General features: G+C 39.7%; 1 long non-coding RNA gene across 3 annotated transcripts; it reads right to left on the bottom strand.

The window, feature by feature from the left end:
- Positions 1–511: 511 nt before the first annotated feature.
- LOC125096912 (uncharacterized) lies at positions 512–5,409 on the bottom strand. Of its 3 annotated transcripts, XR_007126440.1 has the most exons (4): positions 5,249–5,409; positions 4,438–4,511; positions 4,090–4,229; positions 512–1,543 (listed from the first exon to the last, which is right to left on the bottom strand). It is a non-coding gene; the product is annotated as an uncharacterized LOC125096912 (long non-coding RNA). The 3 variants fall into 3 exon arrangements; XR_007126439.1 differs by lacking the exon at positions 4,438–4,511 and having other exon boundaries at positions 5,245–5,409; XR_007126438.1 differs by lacking the exon at positions 4,438–4,511.
- Positions 5,410–21,382: the final 15,973 nt, after the last annotated feature.

Below are 21,382 nucleotides of genomic sequence, written 5' to 3'. Positions count from 1 at the left end.
GGTCCCAGGACCCTGAGATCATGACCTGAGCTGAAGGCAGAGGCTTAACCCACTGAGCCATCCTGGCACCTTACACTTTATTTAAAAAGTTATTTATTTGAGAGAGAGAGAGGGAGAGGCAGAGGGAAAGCAGACTCCCGGCTCAGCAGGGATTCCCAATGTGGGGACTGATCCCAGGACCCATGAGATCATGACCTGAGCTGAAGGTAGCTGCTTAACCAGCTGAGCCACCCAGGTGCCCTTGATGTACACTTCAGATATGTTACAATTCTGTTTGTCCAGTTATACCTCAAAGAAGCTGACATTAAAAAAAAAAAGAACATAGTTTAGCTTTCTCATTGAATATAAAACTTAATCTCATTATATCATCATATAATCCCCATGAAGCTGGGTGTATACAAAATATTTTCTCAAATCATTTTTCCTAATAGCTCTTTTTAGACCTTGAAGGTATAGTGATACAGAAAATACTTCACCAGTAGCATGTTAAAATATTTAAGAATCACAAACTTTCATTTTTTAAGAAGTTTTCTACCTAGGTACTTTCACATTTTTAAGTTTTTGACACAATCACTTTTATGAAGTTAGTTAAAAATTATTACTTTAATATTTGCTTAATCCACTCTTCAAAAGTACCTATGCATCATTTTATCTGTTGTAAAGGTATGAAGTAGATCTTACAGAGGAATTGAGATGAAGGCTAATGATGAACAGGATTATTTTTAACATGAAATATTACAAAAAGGTGATTATAAATAGAACATGGTGAAGCTGAATTACTTCAAAATCAAAAGGATCTTGAATTTTAACAATAAGAGCAGTTCCTCTGATTTTTGTTTATATAAAGTACCTTAATTATAGAATAGTAGAAGTTGAAAATATTCTTTGAAGTCCTGTGTTTTATGACCTTCATTTTACAGATGAGAAAGCCAAGACTCAGAGCATCACAGTGACTTGCTCATAACCACTCAGATTAAGAGCAGCAGAATTAGGAGTGCAGTTCTGTCTTTGCAGCCAAAGAACTGTTTCCTTGATACCATACTGCTGTCTTTTGGATGATCAGTAACATCCCCATTACTAAGATTAGATATTGTCCCTCCATATGCCCTATTATTTTGGGAAAGACATGAATGATACCTGTGTGTATGCTGAGAAGATTTTATGGAGGAAGAAGGCCTTTAGTTTGTCCATAAAATACTGAGGAGCAAATGAATAAGCAGAAGGATGAAGTAGGGCTCTCAGGACCCAAAGGTGGCAATGCTAGCTAAAGCACGAAGAGCAGAAGTAGCAGGAGATAATCCTGGGACCTGAGGTCAGTGAGCACCTGCAAGGACTGGGCAGCAAAACTGGGTGAGAAGGTGGGGTCCGCAATAAAAAATCTAGAAAAGCCAGGAAAGTAGCCGAACTCAACATCATAGTGCAGAGTCAGAACCAGAGGTGTATGGGGAACCAGTGGTGTCCTGGGAACTAGCTGAACCAGCTGTCAGATCTTCTCATCCCCATGTGGAGTTGAGTAACATCACATCAGCAGCTTGAAACTGACCTGGCGGGAATATTTACACCATGGAAATCAGCAAAACCTACCAACCAGGAATTTTTTTCTTTTTGTTCCTGGAGAGCCATTGCACCACTGTATGTAGACAACATGAAAATCTATGCTCCAGTAGCTGGACAAGACCATGCAGGAGGAAGGATAAATTGAGAGGAGGACTGGGGAGATGGGAGCCCCCACCATGGAGTCTATTGAGAAGTTGTCAAGGCATGTTCTCTCCCATCCAGTTTTCATAGAAAATATTGAGTATATGACCATGGCCCTTTAATTTGTAGAACCCGGAGATCCTAACTTCCAGATCATTCAGTCTAGTGCTATACATAGCATTTGGAATTTTGGCTCAATTCCAAAGTACTTCAAGTAGAAAGAGAATGAGGATCCTCATCAGGGAAAAAACAAGCTAAGAGAAAGAGAGTCTAACGTTGAAAATAATCTTGTATTACATTAAACTCTTATTCACATCTGCCATGCCTAAGTCAAGGTAAAATTTCCATCAAAAATTAGTGTTATATTGACTTCAATCAGGTGGAAGGCTCCCAGCAAACTTCACATCATGATTTTCATTATTACCATCAACATATCACCATCACCAGAAACAATAGGACTATCATTTATTGAACAGTTACCCTAAGCCAAGCCCTATGCTGGTCCTTCAATAATTATTTAGTGCCTGGATATGCCTATGTGCCTGGCTTGTGCTAGATTACTGGTTCTCAGTTTTCTTGGTCCCAGGATCCCTTTACACTCTTTTTTTTTTTTTTTAAGATTGTATTTATTTATTTGACAGAGAGAGAGATCACAAGCAGGCAGAGAGAGTGGAGGGAAGTAGGCTCCCTGCTGAGCAGAGAGCCCGATGTGGGGCTTGATCCCAGGACTGTGAGATCATGACCTGAGCCGAAGGCAGAGGCTTAACCCACTGAGTCACCCAGGCGCCCCCCCTTTACATTCTTAAGAATTGATTAAGACCTCAGAGTGCCTTGATTATGTAAGTTATGGCCATTGCTATTTACTGTATTCAAAATTAAAACTGGGATGTTTTAAAATTGTATTAATCCATTTAATTATAATAAGTCCATTACATGTTAACATAAATACCACATTTTGTATGTAAAAGAACTTATGTTTTCCAAAGAAAAAAATTCTGAGAAGAATGGCATTTGCCTTATAATTTTGCAAATCTCTTTAATATCTGGTTTAATAGAAGGCAGCTAGATTTTCTCATATCTGTGTCTGCATTCTATCGTTGCAGTATCTCTCACATGTAGTTTCTGAAACTTCATTTTACAGTCGTGAGAATGGGAGTGGAAAAGGCAAATAATGTCCTAATGTTCTTACTATAAACAGTTTAGACCTCATGGCTCCCCTTCTAGAGTTTAGGAACCCCCAAGAGTCCCCAGAACACAGTTTAAAAAACTGCTGTATAACCTTATAGGCCTTACATTGTTAGGCTAAGTCTCTCATATGCCATATTTAAGCCCACAACCCTATAAAAGAGCTACTTTTATTGCCTCCATTTCCAACATGGGGAAACTGAGGAACAGAGAAATAGGTAATATGAAGGTATACTGGCAGAATTAAAAGTGGCAGAATTGGTACTCAATCTAGGTGTGTCCGATTCCTGAGATGATGCTTTCATCTACTATACCACTTGCTTCCTAATGCACCACACAAAAAGCAAAGTTCATTACCTACTTCCTAAAAGTCCCGCAAAGGGCACCTGAGTGGGTCAGTTGATTAAACATCTGCATTCTGCTCAGGTCATGATCCCAGTGTCCTGGAATAAAATGCCACATCAGGTTCCTTGCTAAGTGGGGAGTCTGCTTCTTCCTCTCCTTCTGCCCCTCTCTCAAATGAATAAATCAAATCTTAAAGAAAAAAATTCCACCAAGATAGGGAAATTTGATCATCTTCTGAAGAGATCCTTTACAAAAGAGCTTTTAATCCAGTAGCTGCCACTGTTATTTTGTCGTAACCGAAAGTAGTATCCCTAGGTAGGCTTTTTTTTTGGAAGCATGGCAAGTGGCTGGAATGGCTGATATCCTTTGAGAATTTGGAAGTTAAGGAGAAGGACGTGTAGGGAGACCTGACCAGGAAACTGCTGTCTTTGAAACAAGCCCAACTGTATTGAGATTAAACACAGAAAAGGTTGGTTTGTTGTTTCCAGTCAGTCAGAATAGTGAGCTGCCCTGGCCTGCAACAGGACAAAATTCCTTCCTGGCTGTAGTGGTTTGGTGGCACAAAGTAACGGCTTTTCTTTACCCTGACAATAGACCTGGGTGCTATCTATGACCATACTTACGGGGAACATGGGTTACAGATGTTATTGTCAGGTGACCCAGGGAGGGAACAGACAATAACTGTGACATCTTTATAATCTATTAATGGAATTTCTCAGGAGTTTTATGAATAAAGTTCTCTTTACCTATAATCTCTACTTTCTATGACCTCAGTACCATGAGGTACCAAGCGTCTTAGACGTAACTACCACGGAATTCTTTTAAGAATTAGAGCATCTGGAAAGAACGTTCAGAGATTACCTGGCTTCTCTCCAGCATTCTCATACTCCAGTAGAAAGCACATGAGCTCTGCAGTCATAGAGATGAAGGTGTAATTGCAGGATCTGCCAATGATGAATTGTATGGTCTTAGAATGAGCTTCTGAGCTCCAGCTTTTCCATCTGCAAATTGGGGAAGACAAAATCATCCTTGTGGGAACATTATGAGGCTTAAATGAGACACTAAGGAAAGTACACAGTCCAGTTCCTCCCATCAAAGACAGATGTTAAAAAGACATTACTTCCCTTTTTATTTCTACAGTGACCATGTAATTTATCATCTCAAATGAAACATTTCTGAGAATGGGGGAGGCTCAGTTAATAATTACACCTGAACAACTGATGCAAGCTGGGACATCCTGGGCGGTTCAGGTATATGATCACCCTTTCTTCATGTAGACACTACTAGAAGGCAGGTGGGCATTGATACTGACATAATTTTGTAATGTCAAAGTAGTGCTTTTTTTCTCTTTCATTAAAAACAATTAACAGACATTTTTTTTAAAGAACAGTTGTAGATTTATGGAAAATTGAAGAGATAGTATATAGAGTTAGTTCCCATAGACCACCACCTCTGTATACAGAGTTTCCCCTATTCGCATTTTGCCTCTGTGTGGTACACTTGTTATGAGTGCTGAACCCATGGTGATGCATTATTTTTCACTAAAGTACATGGTTTAGATGAAAGTTCACTCTGTGTAGAATAGTTCTATGGGTTTTGACAAATGCATTGTGTCATATGTCTCTCTACTATTTCAGAATCAGACAGAATGGTTTTAACTTCTAAAATTCCCCTGTGCTTTATAATTTATCCCACTCTGCCCCCAAACCTATGGCAACTGTGGATCTTCCTATGTCATATAATTGGAATAATGCAACATGTAGTCTTTTCACACTGGATTTTTTGACTTAGCTATATGCATTTAAAATTTGTCCATGACTTTTCATGGCTTGATAGGTCATATCTTTTTATTGCTGAATTATATTCTACTTTGTATATGTACCACAGCTTGTTTATCCATTCACCCATCAAAGAAATCTCAGTTGTTTCCAGTCTGGGGATATTATGAATAATACTGCTATAAACATTCATATGCAGATTTTCATGTAGATACAAGTTTTTAATTTGGGAAAATACCTACAAGCACGCTTGCTGGATCATGTAATAAGACCATGTGTAAGCTTTGTAAGAAACTGTCAAGGGGCACCTGGGTGGCTCAGCTGGTTGAGCGTCTGACTCTTGGTTTTGGCTCAGGTCATGGTCTCATGGGTCATGAGATTGAGCCTCGCACCAGGCTCTGCATTCAGTGGAGGTCTGCTTGAAGATTCTCTCCCTCTGTTCCTCCTCCTCATGCCCACTCACATGCACATTCTCTCTCTGGAAAAAATAAGTAAATATTAAAAAAAAAAAAAGAAACTGTCAAACTGTCTTCCAGTGTAGTTGTACCCTTTTGGCTTCCCATCAACAATGAATAAGTCTCTGTTGTTCACCATCCTTGCCAGTATTCAATATATGCGGTTCTTTCATTGTTCTTGTTTTTCTCAGATCATCACTAATTCATGTAGTCCTTCAGAAACAACTAGCAAGGCCTTAATTATAAAAATCATTTTGTGCTTAAGTTGAAGTAGTTAAATCCTCTTCCCTAACTTGGGTCCCCTAAAATGTATCAATCATGATTAATGAGCCAGTTTTAAACATCGACAATAAGGAAGGTCATGATTAATTTTGCTCAGATAAAGAACTGCATAAAAATTTAGTGTTTTCTATGAAACTGTTGTTTTAAAACAACTTATTTCCTTTAAAATAGAGGAATAGAGGAGGAATAGAATAGAATAGAATAGAATAGAATAGGATCCAAAACTATTAATATTTGAATTTTCATGTATTTTATGAAATTTGCAAAATCAATCACTCGGGAAATGAGAGACAAGAGGAAAGAGGCAAAGTAAAGGTTTTGCTACTTATCAAAAACCTTGGTTTTTTTTTATGTACTTGTTTAGTGTCTTGCCTGTTTTGCTTTTGCCAGAGTAGCACTAGTGGATTGTTTTTCATACAAAAATCTTTGATTAAGAAGTGCATCTAGAGCTCCCCAAATCTAACACCTGTGTTTGTGCTTACTATGATCTGAGTAGTAGCATGAAATGAGATTGGAGCATGAAACAAAATGTTTGAAACCAAACACATCATCTCCCGACCTCATGAACCTATCAGAGTTTCCTGCTGTCATCTCTCCATTCTGTTTTTGAAACCACATTACCCATGTCATCCACATTTGAAACTGTGCTGTCATCTTTGACTCTCTTCTCTCTCCCTTACCACTTGTTATAAGCTGTTGTAAGCTGGCTTTATACAGCAGTGTTGTTTTGTTTTGATTAGACCATTGTATGGTTGAAGCAAATGAGAAAAAGACATCTGGAATGTCTTGCCAAATATAACTTTGGATGACATTGCTAGACTGGAACATATAAAACTGAATCTTTTTTTTTTTTTAATAGTAGTGGGTTCTTATATAACCTGTCCTCTTTATGATTTCAATAAAGTCTAAAGAAGGCAACCTAATATGCTTCCCAATTCTTGCCCAGTTGCCACAGGAAAGAAGAAAATTATCTCTAACAGTCAACTACTATAATACACATTACCTGCAAGAAGAAATGGATTTTCTACTAACAGTTGTCTCTTAACACTTTGGCATTCATTCATCAGATTCATCAGTGAAAACCTTCGAAGATAGGACAAAACTCACTTCCTAGCTTCTCATTTGGACTTCCTCCATATAATCTTTGACAATGACACCGATGGCATAGTATCTTTCTAACTGCTGAGCCAATCAAATTACTCCCCCAGATAAAATCCTTCAATGACTCTCATTACATGCAAGATGAAGTCTGAAAAGATTTTGGTGATTTGCCTCTGACTCATTTTTTTGCAGCCTCTCATCCTTGGCTACTCCTTCAAGAGCAGTGTTGTCATTCTCCTATGATTCTGCTCTCTCCTGCACATGCTGTAAAGTTCACTTGATAATCTCCTTACTTATCTTTAGGACTTGAATTAGGCAGCATGTCCTTTTTAAAGTTTAACGTCAATCACCAAGGCAGAGTTTACTTATTCACTCAAAAAGAATTCACTGAGTGCCTATGCTGTGCCCGTTGCCACTCCAGGGGTTAGGGATGCTGCTGTGATAAAGGTAGATAAAATTCTTATTCTCCAGAATATAGAATAGTATAGAGGAAATGGGGGGAGGGGGATTTTCACCTAATAAAGAAATATATAATAATAAATTATAGGTAAATAAACAAACAAGGACTTTTGTATAGTGTGCTAAAAAAACAGCAAGAAAGGAAAAAGCCACATAGTAGACAGGGACTGCTGGAAGCTGAAGTATGGCAGGCAGAATAATGACCCCTGAAGATGTCCACTTCTTAATCCTCAGCTATATGAGTAGGTGGACTTACATGGCAACAAGGATTTTACAGATTTGGTTAAGGTGAAGGACATTGGGGAGAGCATGGTGGATTATTCAGGTGGTTGCAATCAAAGCCTAAGGTCTTCTTTTTTTTTTAATAATTTAAATTTTTTTTTAATGATTTTGTTCATTTATATTACAGAGGGAGAGAGTGATCACAAGTAGGCAGAGAGGCAGGCAGAGAGAGAGGGGGAAGCAGGCTCCCCACTGAGCAGAGAGCCCAATGTGGGACTCAATCCCAGGACCCAGAGATCATGACCTGAGCCAAAGGCAGAGGCCCAACCCACTGAGCCACCCAGGCACCCCTTAAAATTTTTTTTTATAAACATATAATGTATTATTAGCCCCAGGGTACAAGTCTGTGAATCGCCAGGTTTACACACTTCACAGCACTCACCATACCACATACCTTCCCCAATGTCCATAACCCCACCACCCTCTCCCGACCCCCCTTCCCCCCACCCCCCCTCAGTTTGTTTTGTGAGATTAAGAGTCTCTTATGGTTGGTCCAAGTCCCTGCTCTGCTGTGTCAGGTATACTTGGGCCCAAGCTTAAGCTTCTCAAATAAAGCCTCATGTGATTTCATCGGTGCTTGACTCCTTGGTGGACTCTCGGACTCGAAAACTGGGGCACAACATTTGGAGGTTCCACCGAAATTTGGGAGACTCTTAGGACCCCAACCTGGAGGGTTTTATGCCAGTTGGATTGAATGGTATTATCTTCAGAGTCTCAAGGACTATACTTAATGTACAGAATTTGGCAATTACTGGAGGGAGGAGTCAAGATGGCGGAGAAGTAGCAGGTTGAGACTATTTCAGGTAGCAGGAGATCAGCTAGATGGCTTATCTAAAGATTGCAAATACCCACAAATCCAACGGGAGATAGAAGAGAAGAAGAACAGTAATACTAGAAACAGAAAATCAACCACTTTCTGAAAGGATCTCTTCTGATTTGGTTAAAGCGTATTTTCCTGGGGTCTTTGCACCCTTTTAGTATTTTACTTGCTCCTTCATATACTCTTATCTGGACAAAATGACAAGGCGGAAAAATTCACCACAAAAAAAGGAACAAGAGGCCGTACCGAAGGCTAGGCACCTAATCAATACAGACATTGGTAATATGTCAGATATAGAGTTCAGAATGACGATTCTCAAGGTTCTAGCCAGGCTCAAAGAAGGCATGGAAGATATTAGAGAAACCCTCTTGGGAGATAAAAAAGCCCTTTCTGGAGAAATAAAAGAACTAAAATCTAACCAAGTTGAAATTAAAAAAAGCTATTAATGAGGTCCAATAAAAAATGGAGGCGCTCACTGCTAGGATAAATGAGGCAGAAGAAAGAATTAGCAATATAGAAGACCAAATGACAGAGTATAAAGAAGCTGAGCAAAAGAGGGACAAAGAGCTACTGGACCATGAGGGGAGAATTCGAGAGATAAGTGACAACATAAGATGAAACAACATTAGAATAATTGGGATTCCAGAAGAAGAAGAAAGAGAGAGGGGAGCAGAAGGTATATTGGAGAGAATTATTGGAGAGAATTTCCCTAATATGGCAAAGGGAACAAGCATCAAAATCCAGGAGGTTCAGAGAACACCCCTCAAAATCAACAAGAATAGATCCACACCCCATCACTTAATAATAAAATTTACAAGTCTTAGTGACAAAGAGAAAATCCTGAAAGCAGCCCGGGAAAAGAAGTCTGTAACGTACAATGGTAAAAATATTAGATTGGCAGCAGACTTATCCACAGAGACCTGGCAGGCCAGAAAGAGCTGGCATGATATATTCAGAGCACTAAACGAGAAAAACATGCAGCCAAGAATACTATATCCAGCTAGGCTATCATTGAAAATAGAAGGAGAGATTAAAAGCTTCTAGGACAAACAAAAACTGAAAGAATTTGCAAACACCAAACCAGCTCTACAGGGAATATTGAAAGGGGTCCTCTAAGCAAAGAGAGAGCCTAAAAGCAGTAGATCAGAAAGGAACAGAGATAATATACAGTAACAGTAACCTTACAGGCAATACAATGGCACTAAATTCATATCTCTCAATAGTTACCGTGAATGTTAATGGGCTAAATGCCCCAATCAAAAGACACAGGGTATCAGAATGGATAAAAAAACAAAACCCATCTATATGTTGCCTACAAGAAACTCATTTTAGACGAGAAGACACCTCCAGATTTAGTGAGATGGTGGAAAACAATTTACCATGCTGATGGACATCAGAAGAAACCAGGAGTGGCAATCCTTATATCAGATCAATTAGATTTTAAGCCAAAGACTATAATAAGAGATGAGGAAGGACACTATATCATACTCAAAGGAACTATCCAACAAGAAGATCTAACAATTTTAAATATCTATGCCCCTAACGTGGGAGCAGCCAACTATATAAACCAATTAATAACAAAATCAAAGAAACACATCAACAATAATACAATAATCGTAGGGGACTTTAACACTCCCCTCACTGAAATGGACAGATCATCCAAGCAAAAGATCAACAAGGAAATAAAGGCCTTAAATGACACACTGGACTGATGGACATCACAGATATATTCAGAACATTTCATCCCAAAGCAACAGAATACACATTCTTCTCTAGTGTACATGGAACATTCTCCAGAATAGATCACATCCTCGGTCCTAAATCAGGTCTCAACCGGTATCAAAAGATTGGGATCATTCCCTGCATATTTTCAGACCACAATGCTCTGAAGCCAGAACTCAATCACAAGAGGAAATGTGGAAAGAACCCAAATACATGGAGACTAAACAGCATCCTTCTAAAGAATGAATGGGTCAACCAGGAAATTAAAGAAGAATTGAAAAAATTCATGGAAACAAATGATAATGAAAACACAATGGTTCAAAAACTGTGGGACACAACAAAGGCAGTCCTGAGAGGAAAATATATAGCGGTACAAGCCTTTCCCAAGAAACAAGAAAGTTCTTAAATACACAACCTAACCCTACACCTAAAGGAGCTGGAGAAAGGACAACAAAGAAAGCCTAAACCCAGCAGGAGAAGGGAAATCATAAAGATCAGAGCAGAAATCAATGAAATAGAAACCAAAAAAACAATAGAACAAATCAACGAAACTAGGAGCTGGTTCTTTGAAAGAATTAATAAGATTGAAAAACCACTGGCAAGACTTATCAAAAAGAAAAGAGAGAGGACCCAAATAAATAAAATCATGAATGAAAGAGGAGAGATCACAACGAACACCAAAGAAATATAGACAATTATAAGAACATACTATGAGCAATGCTACACCAACAAATTTGACAATCTGGAAGAAATGGATGCATTCCTAGAGACATATAAACTACCACAACTGAACCAGGAAGAAATAGAAAGCCTGAACAGACCCATAACCAGTAAGGAGATTGAAACAGTCATCAAAAATCTCCAAACAAACAAAAGCCCAGGGCCAGATGGCTTCCCAGGGAAATTCTACCAAACATTTAAAGAAGAACTAATTCCTATTCTCCTGAAACTGTTCCAAAAAATAGAAATGGAAGGAAAACTTCCAAACTCATTTTATGAGGCCAGCATCACCTTGATCCCAAAACCAGACAAGGATCCCATCAAAAAAGAGAACTACAGACCAATATCCTGGATGAACACAGATGCAAAAATTCTCGCCAAAATACTAGCCAATAGGATTCAACAGTACATTAAAAGGATTATTCATCACAACCAAGTGGGATTTTTTTTTTTAATTTTATTTTTTATAAACATATAATATATTTTTATCCCCCGGGGTACAGGTCTGTGAATCGCCAGGTTTACACACTTCACAGCACTCACCATAGCACATACCCTCCCCAGTGTCCATAATCCCACCCCCCTCCCAACCCCCCTCCCCCAATCAACCCTCAGTTTGTTTTGTGAGATTAAGAGTCACTTATGGTTTGCCTCCCTCCCAATCCCATCTTGTTTCATTTACTCTTCTCCTACCCCCTTAACCCCCCATGTTGCATCTCCTCTCCCTCATATCAGGGAGATCATATGATAGTTGTCTTTCTCCAATTGACTTATTTCTCTAAGCATGATACCCTCTAGTTCCATCCACATCATCGCAAATGGCAAGATTTCATTTCTTTTGATGGCTGCATAGTATTCCATTGTGTATATATACCACATCTTCTTTATCCATTCGTCTCTTGATGGACATCTAGGTTCTTTCCATAGTTTGGCTATTGTAGACATTGCTGCTATAAACATTCGGGTGCACGTGCCCCTTTGGATCACTACGTTTGTATCGTTAGGGTAAATACCCAGCAGTGCAATTGCTGGGTCATAGGGTAGTTCTATTTTCAACATTTTGAGGAACCTCCATCCTGTTTTCCAGAGTGGTTGCACCAGCTTGCATTCCCACCAACAGTGTAGGAGGGTTCCCCTTCCTCCGCATCCCCGCCAGCATCTGTAATTTCCTGACTTCTTCATTTTAGCCATTCTGACTGGTGTGAGGTGATATCTCATGGTGGTTTTGATTTGTATTTCCCTGATGCCGAGTGATATGGAGCACTTTTTCATGTGTCTGTTGGCCATCTGGATGTCTTCTTTGCAGAAATGTCTGTTCATGTCCTCTGCCCATTTCTTGATTGGATTATTTGTTCTTTGGGTGTTAAGTTTGCTAAGTTCCTTATAGATTTTGGACACTAGCCCTTTATCTGATATGTCGCTTGCAAATATCTTCTCCCATTCTGTCAGTTGTCTCTTGGTTTTGTTCACTGTTTCCTTTGTTGTGCAAAAGCTTTTGATCTTGATAAAATTCCAATAGTTCATTTTTGCCCTTGCTTCCCTTGCTTTTGGTGATGTTCCTAGGAAGATGTTGCTGCGGCTGAGGTCGAAGAGGTTGTTGCCTGTGTTCTCCTCAAGGATTTTGATGGATTCCTTTCTCACATTGAGGTTCTTCATCCATTTTGAGTCTATTTTCGTGTGTGCTGTGAGGAAATGATCCAATTTCATTTTTCTGCATGTGGCTGTCCAATTTTCCCAACACCATTTGTTGAAGAGGCTGTCTTTTTTCCATTGGACATTCTTTCCTGCTTTGTTGAAGATGAGTTGACCATAGAGTTGAGGGTCTATTTCTGGGCTCTCTATTCTGTTCCATTGATCTATGTGTCTGTTTCTGTGCCAGTACCATGCTGTCTTGATGATGACAGCTTTGTAATAGAGCTTGAAGTCCGGAATTGTGATGCCACCAACTTTGGCTTTCTTTTTCAATATTCCTTTGGCTATTCGAGGTCTTTTCTGGTTCCATATAAATTTTAGGATTATTTGTTCCATTTCTTTGAAAAAAATGGATGGTACTTTGATAGGAATTGCATTAAATGTGTAGATTGCTTTAGGTAGCATAGACATTTTCACAATATTTATTCTTCCAATCCAGGAGCATGGAACATTTTTCCATTTCTTTGTGTCTTCCTCAATTTCTTTCATGAGTAATTTATAGTTTTCTGAGTATAGATTCTTAGTCTCTTTGGTTAGGTTTATTCCTAGGTATCTTATAGTTTTGGTAGCAATTGTAAATGGGATTGACTCCTTAATTTCTATTTCTTCTTTCTTGTTGTTGGTGTAGAGAAATGCAACTGATTTCTGTGCATTGATTTTATATCCTGACACATTACTGAATTCCTGTACAAGTTCTAGCAGTTTTGGAGTGGAGTCTTTTGGGTTTTCCACATATAGTATCATATCATCTGCGAAGAGTGATAGTTTGACTTCTTCTTTGCCGATTTGGATGCCTTTAATTTCCTTTTGTTGTCTGATTGCTGAGGCTAGGACTTCTAGTATTCTGTTGAATAGCAGTGGTGATAACGGACATCCCTGCCGTGTTCCTGACCTTAGCAGAAAAGCTTTCAGTTTTTCTCCATTAAGAATGATATGTGCGGTGAGTTTTTCATAGATGGCTTTGGTAATATTGAGGTATGTGCCCCCTATCCCTACACTTTGAAGAGTTTTGATCAGGAAGGTATGCTGTACTTTGTCAAATGCTTTTTCAGCATCTATGGAGAGTATCATATGGTTCTTGTTCTTTCTTTTATTAATGTGTTGTATCACATTGATTGATTTGCAGATGTTGAACCAGCCTTGCAGCCCTGGAATAAATCCCACTTGGTTGTGGTGAATAATCCTTTTAATGTACTGTTGAATCCTATTGGCTGGTATTTTGGAGAGAATTTTTGCATCTGTGTTCATCCAGGATATTGGTCTGTAGTTCTCTTTTTTGATGGGATCCTTGTCTGGTTTTGGGATCAAGGTGATGCTGGCCTCATAAAATGAGTTTGGAAGTTTTCCTTCCATTTCTATTTTTTGGAACAGTTTCAGAAGAATAGGAATTAGTTCTTCTTTAAATGTTTGGTAGAATTACCCCGGGAAGCCGTCTGGCCCTGGGCTTTTGTTTGTTTGGAGATTTTTGATGACTGTTTCAATCTCCTTACTGGTTATGGGTCTGTTCAGGCTTTCTATTTCTTCCTGGTTCAGTTGTGGTACTTTATATGTCACTAGGAATGCATCCATTTCTTCCAGATTGTCAAATTATTTGGCGTAGAGTTGCTCATAGTATGTTCTTATAATTGTCTGTATTTCTTTGGTGTTCGTTGTGATCTCTCCTCTTTCATTCATGATTTTATTTATTTGGGTCCTCTCTCTTTTCTTTTTGATAAGTCTTGCCAGTGGTTTTTCAATCTTATTAATTCTTTCAAAGAACCAGCTCCTAGTTTCGTTGATTTGTTCTATTGTTTTTTTGGTTTCTATTTCATTGATTTCTGCTCTGATCTTTATGATTTCCCTTCTCCTGCTGGGTTTAGGCTTTCTTTGTTGTCCTTTCTCCAGCTCCTTTAGGTGTAGGGTTAGGTTGTGTATTTAAGAACTTTCTTGTTTCTTGGGAAAGGCTTGTACCGCTATATATTTTCCTCTCAGGACTGCCTTTGTTGTGTCCCACAGTTTTTGAACCATTGTGTTTTCATTATCATTTGTTTCCATGAATTTTTTCAATTCTTCTTTAATTTCCTGGTTGACCCATTCATTCTTTAGAAGGATGCTGTTTAGTCTCCATGTATTTGGGTTCTTTCCACATTTCCTCTTGTGATTGAGTTCTGGCTTCAGAGCATTGTGGTCTGAAAATATGCAGGGAATGATCCCAATCTTTTGATACCGGTTGAGACCTGATTTAGGACCGAGGATGTGATCTATTCTGGAGAATGTTCCATGTACACTAGAGAAGAATGTGTATTCTGTTGCTTTGGGATGAAATGTTCTGAATATATCTGTGATGTCCATCAGTCCAGTGTGTCATTTAAGGCCTTTATTTCCTTGTTGATCTTTTGCTTGGATGATCTGTCCATTTCAGTGAGGGGAGTGTTAAAGTCCCCTACGATTATTGTATTATTGTTGATGTGTTTCTTTGATTTTGTTATTAATTGGTTTATATAGTTGGCTGCTCCCACGTTAGGGGCATAGATATTTAAAATTGTTAGATCTTCTTGTTGGATAGTTCCTTTGAGTATGATATAGTGTCCTTCCTCATCTCTTATTATAGTCTTTGGCTTAAAATCTAATTGATCTGATATAAGGATTGCCACTCCTGGTTTCTTCTGATGTCCATCAGCATGGTAAATTGTTTTCCACCATCTCACTAAATCTGGAGGTGTCTTCTCGTCTAAAATGAGTTTCTTGTAGGCAACATATAGATGGGTTTTGTTTTTTTATCCATTCTGATACCCTGTGTCTTTTGATTGGGGCATTTAGCCCATTAACATTCACGGTAACTATTGAGAGATATGAATTTAGTGCCATTGTATTGCCTGTAAGGTTACTGTTACTGTATATTGTCTCTGTTCCTTTCTGATCTACTGCTTTTAGGCTCTCTCTTTGCTTAGAGGACCCCTTTCAATATTCCCTGTAGAGCTGGTTTGGTGTTTGCAAATTCTTTCAGTTTTTGTTTGTCCTAGAAGCTTTTAATCTCTCCTTCTATTTTCAATGATAGCCTAGCTGGATATAGTATTCTTGGCTGCATGTTTTTCTCGTTTAGTGCTCTGAATATATCATGCCAGCTCTTTCTGGCCTGCCAGGTCTCTGTGGATAAGTATGCTGCCAGTCTAATATTTTTACCATTGTACGTTACAGACTTCTTTTCCCGGGCTGCTTTCAGGATCTTCTCTTTGTCACTAAGACTTGTCAATTTTACTATTAGGTGACGGGGTGTGGACCTATTCTTGTTGATTTTGAGGGGTGTTCTCTGAACCTCCTGGATTTTGATGCTTGTTCCCTTTGCCATATTGGGGAAATTCTCTCCAATAATTCTCTCCAATATACCTTCTGCTCCCCTCTCTGTTTCCTCTTCTTCTGGAATCCCAATTATTCTAATGTTGTTTCGTCTTATGGTGTCACTTATCTCTCGAATTCTCCCCTCGTGGTCCAGTAGCCGTTTGTCCCTCTTTTGCTCAGCTTCTTTATTCTCTGTCATTTGGTCTTCTATATCGCTAATTCTTTCTTCTGCCTCATTTATCCTAGCCGTCAGAGCCTCCATTTTTGTTTGCACCTCATTAATAGCTTTTTTGATTTCAACTTGGTTAGCTTTTAGTTCTTTTATTTCTCCAGAAAGGGCTTTTATATCTCCCGAGAGGGTTTCTCTAATATCTTCCATGCCTTTTTCGAGCCTGGCTAGAACCTTGAGAATCGTCATTCTGAACTCTGGATCTGACATATTACCAATGTCTGTATTGATTAGGTCCCTAGCCTTTGGTACTGCCTCTTGTTCTTTTTTTTGTGGTGAATTTTTCTGCTTTGTCATTTTGTCCAGATAAGAGTATATGAAGGAGCAAGTAAAATACTAAAAGGGTTGCAACAAACCCCAGGAAATTATGCTTTAGCCAAATCAGAAGAGATCCCAAAACGTGGGGGGGGGGGGGGAGAAAGGGGCAAAAAGAGGTTCAGAAAGAAAGAAAGAAAAAAAAATTAAAAAAAGAAAACCAATAAAGAAAAAGTATAAAAAGGAAAAAAAATATATATATATTAGATAAACTAGTTAAAAAATGTTAAAAAAGAAAATGGTAAAAGATAAAAAAATTTAGCAGAAGAACAAAAAAAAATTGAAAAAGAAAAGAAAAAAATATTAATTTAACTGCAAGGCTAAAGAATCATGGGGAGAAAGCCATGAGTTCCGTGCTTTGCTTTCTCCTCCTCTGGAATTCTGCCACTCTCCTTGGTATTGAAACTACACTCCTTGGTAGGTGAACTTGGTCCTGGCTGGGTTTCTTGCTGATATTCTGGGGGAGGGGCCTGTTGTGATTCTCACCCATCTTTGCCCCAGGTGGAGTTGCACTGCCCTTACCCGGGGCCAGGCTGAGTAATCCGCTCGGGTTTGCTGGGTGTGCTTTCGAGAGCTTTTGTTCCCTGAGCGCTTTCCGTAGAGTTCCAGAGGGCGGGAATGAAGATGGCGGCCTCCCGGTCTCCGGCCCCGGAGGAGCAGAGAGCCCGGGGCCCCACTCCTCAGTGCGCCCCCAGAGAACAGCGCCCAATGACTCCCGCCACCCTGGCCTCCGGCCGCGCTCCAAGCTGACCGAGCCTGCGACCAGTTCAAGGTAACCCCGAGCTGAGAGTCACTCCTCGGCTCTGTCTCTGTAGCCGGCTTCCCCGTTCTAATACCTGTGAGCTCTGCGACACTCAGACACCCCCGATACTTCTGTGACCCTGCGGGACCTGAGGCCACGCTGACCCCGCCTGGGCCTCACCCCGGTTAAGCCTCTGGAGCGATGTCCCTCAGTGGAACATACTTTTAAAAGTCCCGATTTTGTGCTCTGTTGCGCCGCCGCTTGCCGGGAGCTGGCCCCTCCCCCCGCGGTCTATCTTCCCGTCGCTTTGGATTCATTTCTCCGCCAGTCCTACCTTGCAGAAAGTGGTTGATTTTCTTTTCCTAGAGTTGCTGTTCTTCTTCTCTTCGATCTCCTGTTGGATTTGTAGGTGTTTGTAATCTTTAGATAAGCTATCTAGCTAATCTCCCGCTACCTGAAGTAGTCTCAGCTGCTACTTCTCCGCCATCTTGACCCCAATTGGGATTTATTCCAGGGCTGCAAGGTTGGTTCAACATCCGCAAATCAATCAATGTGATACAACACATTAATAAAAGAAAGAACAAGAACCATATGATACTCTCCATAGATGCTGAAAAAGCATTTGACAAAGTACAGGATCCCTTCCTGATCAAAACTCTTCAAAGTGTAGGGATAGGGGGCACATACCTCAATATTATCAAAGCTATCTATGAAAACCCACTGCAAATATCATTCTCAATGGAGAAAAACTGAAAGCTTTTCCGCTAAGGTCAGGAACACGGCAGGGATGTCCGTTATCACCACTGCTATTCAACATAGTACTAGCAGTCCTAGCCTTAGCAATCAGACAACAAAAGGAAATTAAAGGCATCCAAATCGGCAAAGAAGAAGTCAAACTATCACTCTTCGCAGATGATATGATACTATATGTGGAAAACCCAAAAGACTCCACTCCAAAACTGCTAGAACTTGTACAGGATTCAGTAAAGTGTCAGGATATAAAATCAATGCACAGAAATCAGTTACATTTCTCTATACCAACAACAAGACAGAAGAAAGAGAAATTAAGGAGTCAATCCCATTTACAATTGCTACCAAAACTATACGATACCTAGGAATAAACCTAACCAAAGAGGCTAAGAATCTATACTCATAAAACTATAAAGTACTCATGAAAGAAATTGAGGAAGACACAAAGAAATGGAAAAATGTTCCATGCTCCTGGATTGGAAGAATAAATATTGTGAAAATGTCTATGCTACCTAAAGCAATCTACACATTTAATGCAATTCCTATCAAAATCCCATCCATTTCTTTCAAAGAAATGGAACAAATAATCCTAAAATTTATATGGAACCAGAAAAGACCTCGAATAGCCAAAGGAATATTGAAAAAGAAAGCCAAAGTTGGTGGCATCACAATTCCGGACTTCAAGCTCTATTACAAAGCTTTCATCATCAAGACAGTATGGTACTGGCACAAAAACAGACACATAGATCAGTGGAACAGAATAGAGAGCCCAGAAATAGACCCTCAACTCTATGGTCAACTAATCTTTGACAAAGCAGGAAAGAATGTCCAATGGAAAAAAGACAGCCTCTTCAACAAATGGTGTTGGAAAAATTGGACAGCCACATGCAGAAAAATGAAATTGGACCATTTCCTTACACCACACACAAAAATAGACTCAAGATGGATGAAGGAACTCAATGTGAGAAAGGAATCCTTCAAAATCCTTGAGGAGAACACAGGCAGCAACCTCTTCGAGCTCAGCCACAACAACATCTTCCTAGGAACATCGCCAAAGGCAAGGGAAGCAAGGGCAAAAATTAACTATTGGGATTTCATCAAGATCAAAAGCTTTTGCACAACAAAGGAAACAGTTAACAAAACCAAGAGACAACTGACAGAATGAGAGAAGATATTTGCGAATGACATATCAGATAAAGGGCTAGTGTGCAAAATCTATAAAGGACTTAGCAAACTCAACACCCTAAGAACAAATAATCCAATCAAGAAATGGGCAGAGGACATGAACAGACATTTCTGCAAAGAAGAAATCCAGATGGCCAACAGACACATGAGAAAGTGCTCCACATCACTCGGCATCAGGGAAATACAAATCAAAACCACAATGAGATATTACCTCACACCAATCAGAATGGCTAAAACTAACCAGTCAGGAAATGACAGATGCTGGCGAGGATGCGGAGAAAGGGGAACCCTCCTACACTGTTGGTGGGAATGCAAGCTGGTGCAACCACTCTGGAAAACAGCATGGAGGTTCCTCAAAATGTTGAAAATAGGGGTGCTTACGTGGCTCAGTGGGTTAAAGCCTCTGCCTTCAGCTCAGGTCATGATCCCAGGGTCCTGGGATCGAGCCCCACATCAGGCTCTGTGAGCCTGCTTCCTCCTCTCTCTCCCTGCCTGCCCCTCTGCCTACTTGTGACCTCTCTCTGTCAAATAAATAAATAAAATCTTAAAAAAAATGTTGAAAATAGAACTACCCTATGACCCAGCAATTGCACTGCTGGGTATTTACCCTAAAGATACAAATGTAGTGGTCCAAACGGGCACATGCACCCAAATGTTTATAGCAGCAATAAACATATAGCATAGCAATAGCCAAACTATGGAAAGAACCTAGATGTCCACCAACAGATGAATGGATAAAGAAGATGGGGTATATATACATAATGGAATACTATGCAGCCATCAAAAGAAATGAAATCTTGCCATTTGTGATGACATGGATGGAATTAGAGGATATCATGCTTAGCGAAATAAGTCAATCGGAGAAAGACAACTATCATATGATCACCCTGATATGAGGAAGTGGAGATGCAACATGGGGGGTTAAGGGGGTAGGAGAAGAATAAATGAAACAAGATGAGATTGGGAGGAAGACAAACCATAAGTGACTTGTAGTCTCACAAAACAAACTGAGGGTTGCTGGGAGGAGGGGGGTTGGGAGAGGGGGATGGGGTTATGGACATTGGGGAGGGTATGTGCTGGGGTGAGTGCTGTGAAGTGTGTAAACCTGGCGATTCACAGACCTGTACCCCTGGGGATAAAAATATACATTTATAAAAAATAAAAATTTAAAAAAAAAAGAGTCTCTTATGGTTTGTCTCCCTCCCGATCCCATCTTGTTTAATTTATTCTTTTCCTACCCTCCAAACCCCCACGTTGCATCTCCACTTCCTCATATTAGGGAGATCATGTGATAGTTGTCTTTCTCTGATTGACTCATTTCACTAAGCATGATACCCTCTAGTTCCATCCACATCATCACAAATGGCAAGATTTCATTTCTTTTGATGGCTGCATAATATTCCATTGTATATATATACCACATCTTCTTTATCCATTCATCTGTTGGTGGGCATCTAGGTTCTTTCCATAGTTTGGCTATTGTGGACATTGTTGCTATAAACATTTGGGTGTTTGTGCCCCTTCGGATCACACATTTGTATCTTTAGGGTAAATACCCAGTAGTGGAATTGCTGGGTCATAGAGTAGCTCTCTTTTCAACTTTTCGAGGAACCTCCATGCTGTTTTCCAGAATGGTTGCACCAGCTTGCATTCCCACCAACAGTGTAGGAGGGTTCCCCTTTCTCCGCATCCTCGCCAGCATCTGTCATTTCCTGACTGGTTAGTTTTAGCCATTCTGATTGGTGTGAGGTAATATCTCATTGTGGTTTTGATTTGTATTTCCCTGATGCCGAGTGATGTGGAGCACTTTCTCATGTGTCTGTTGGCCATCTGGATTTCTTCTTTGCAGAAATGTCTGTTCATGTCCTCTGCCCATTTCTTGATTGGATTATTTGTTCTTAGGGTGTTGAGTTTGCTAAGTCCTTTATAGATTTTGCACACTAGCCCTTTATCTGATATGTCATTCGCAAATATCTTCTCTCATTCTGTCAGTTGTCTCTTGGTTTTGTTAACTGTTTCCTTTGTTGTGCAAAAGCTTTTGATCTTGATGAAATCCCAATAGTTAATTTTTGCCCTTGCTTCCCTTGCCTTTGGCGATGTTCCTAGGAAGATGTTGTTGTGGCTGAGCTCGAAGAGGTTGCTGCCTGTGTTCTCCTCAAGGATTTTGAAGGATTCCTTTCTCACATTGAGTTCCTTCATCCATCTTGAGTCTATTTTTGTGTGTGGTGTAAGGAAATGGTCCAATTTCATTTTTCTGCATGTGGCTGTCCAATTTTTCCAACACCATTTGTTGAAGAGGCTGTC

The sequence above is a fragment of the Lutra lutra genome, chromosome 1, assembly GCF_902655055.1.
Source record: "Lutra lutra chromosome 1, mLutLut1.2, whole genome shotgun sequence".
NCBI lineage: Eukaryota > Metazoa > Chordata > Mammalia > Carnivora > Mustelidae > Lutra > Lutra lutra.
This window is presented reverse-complemented; position numbering and strand designations above follow the sequence as displayed.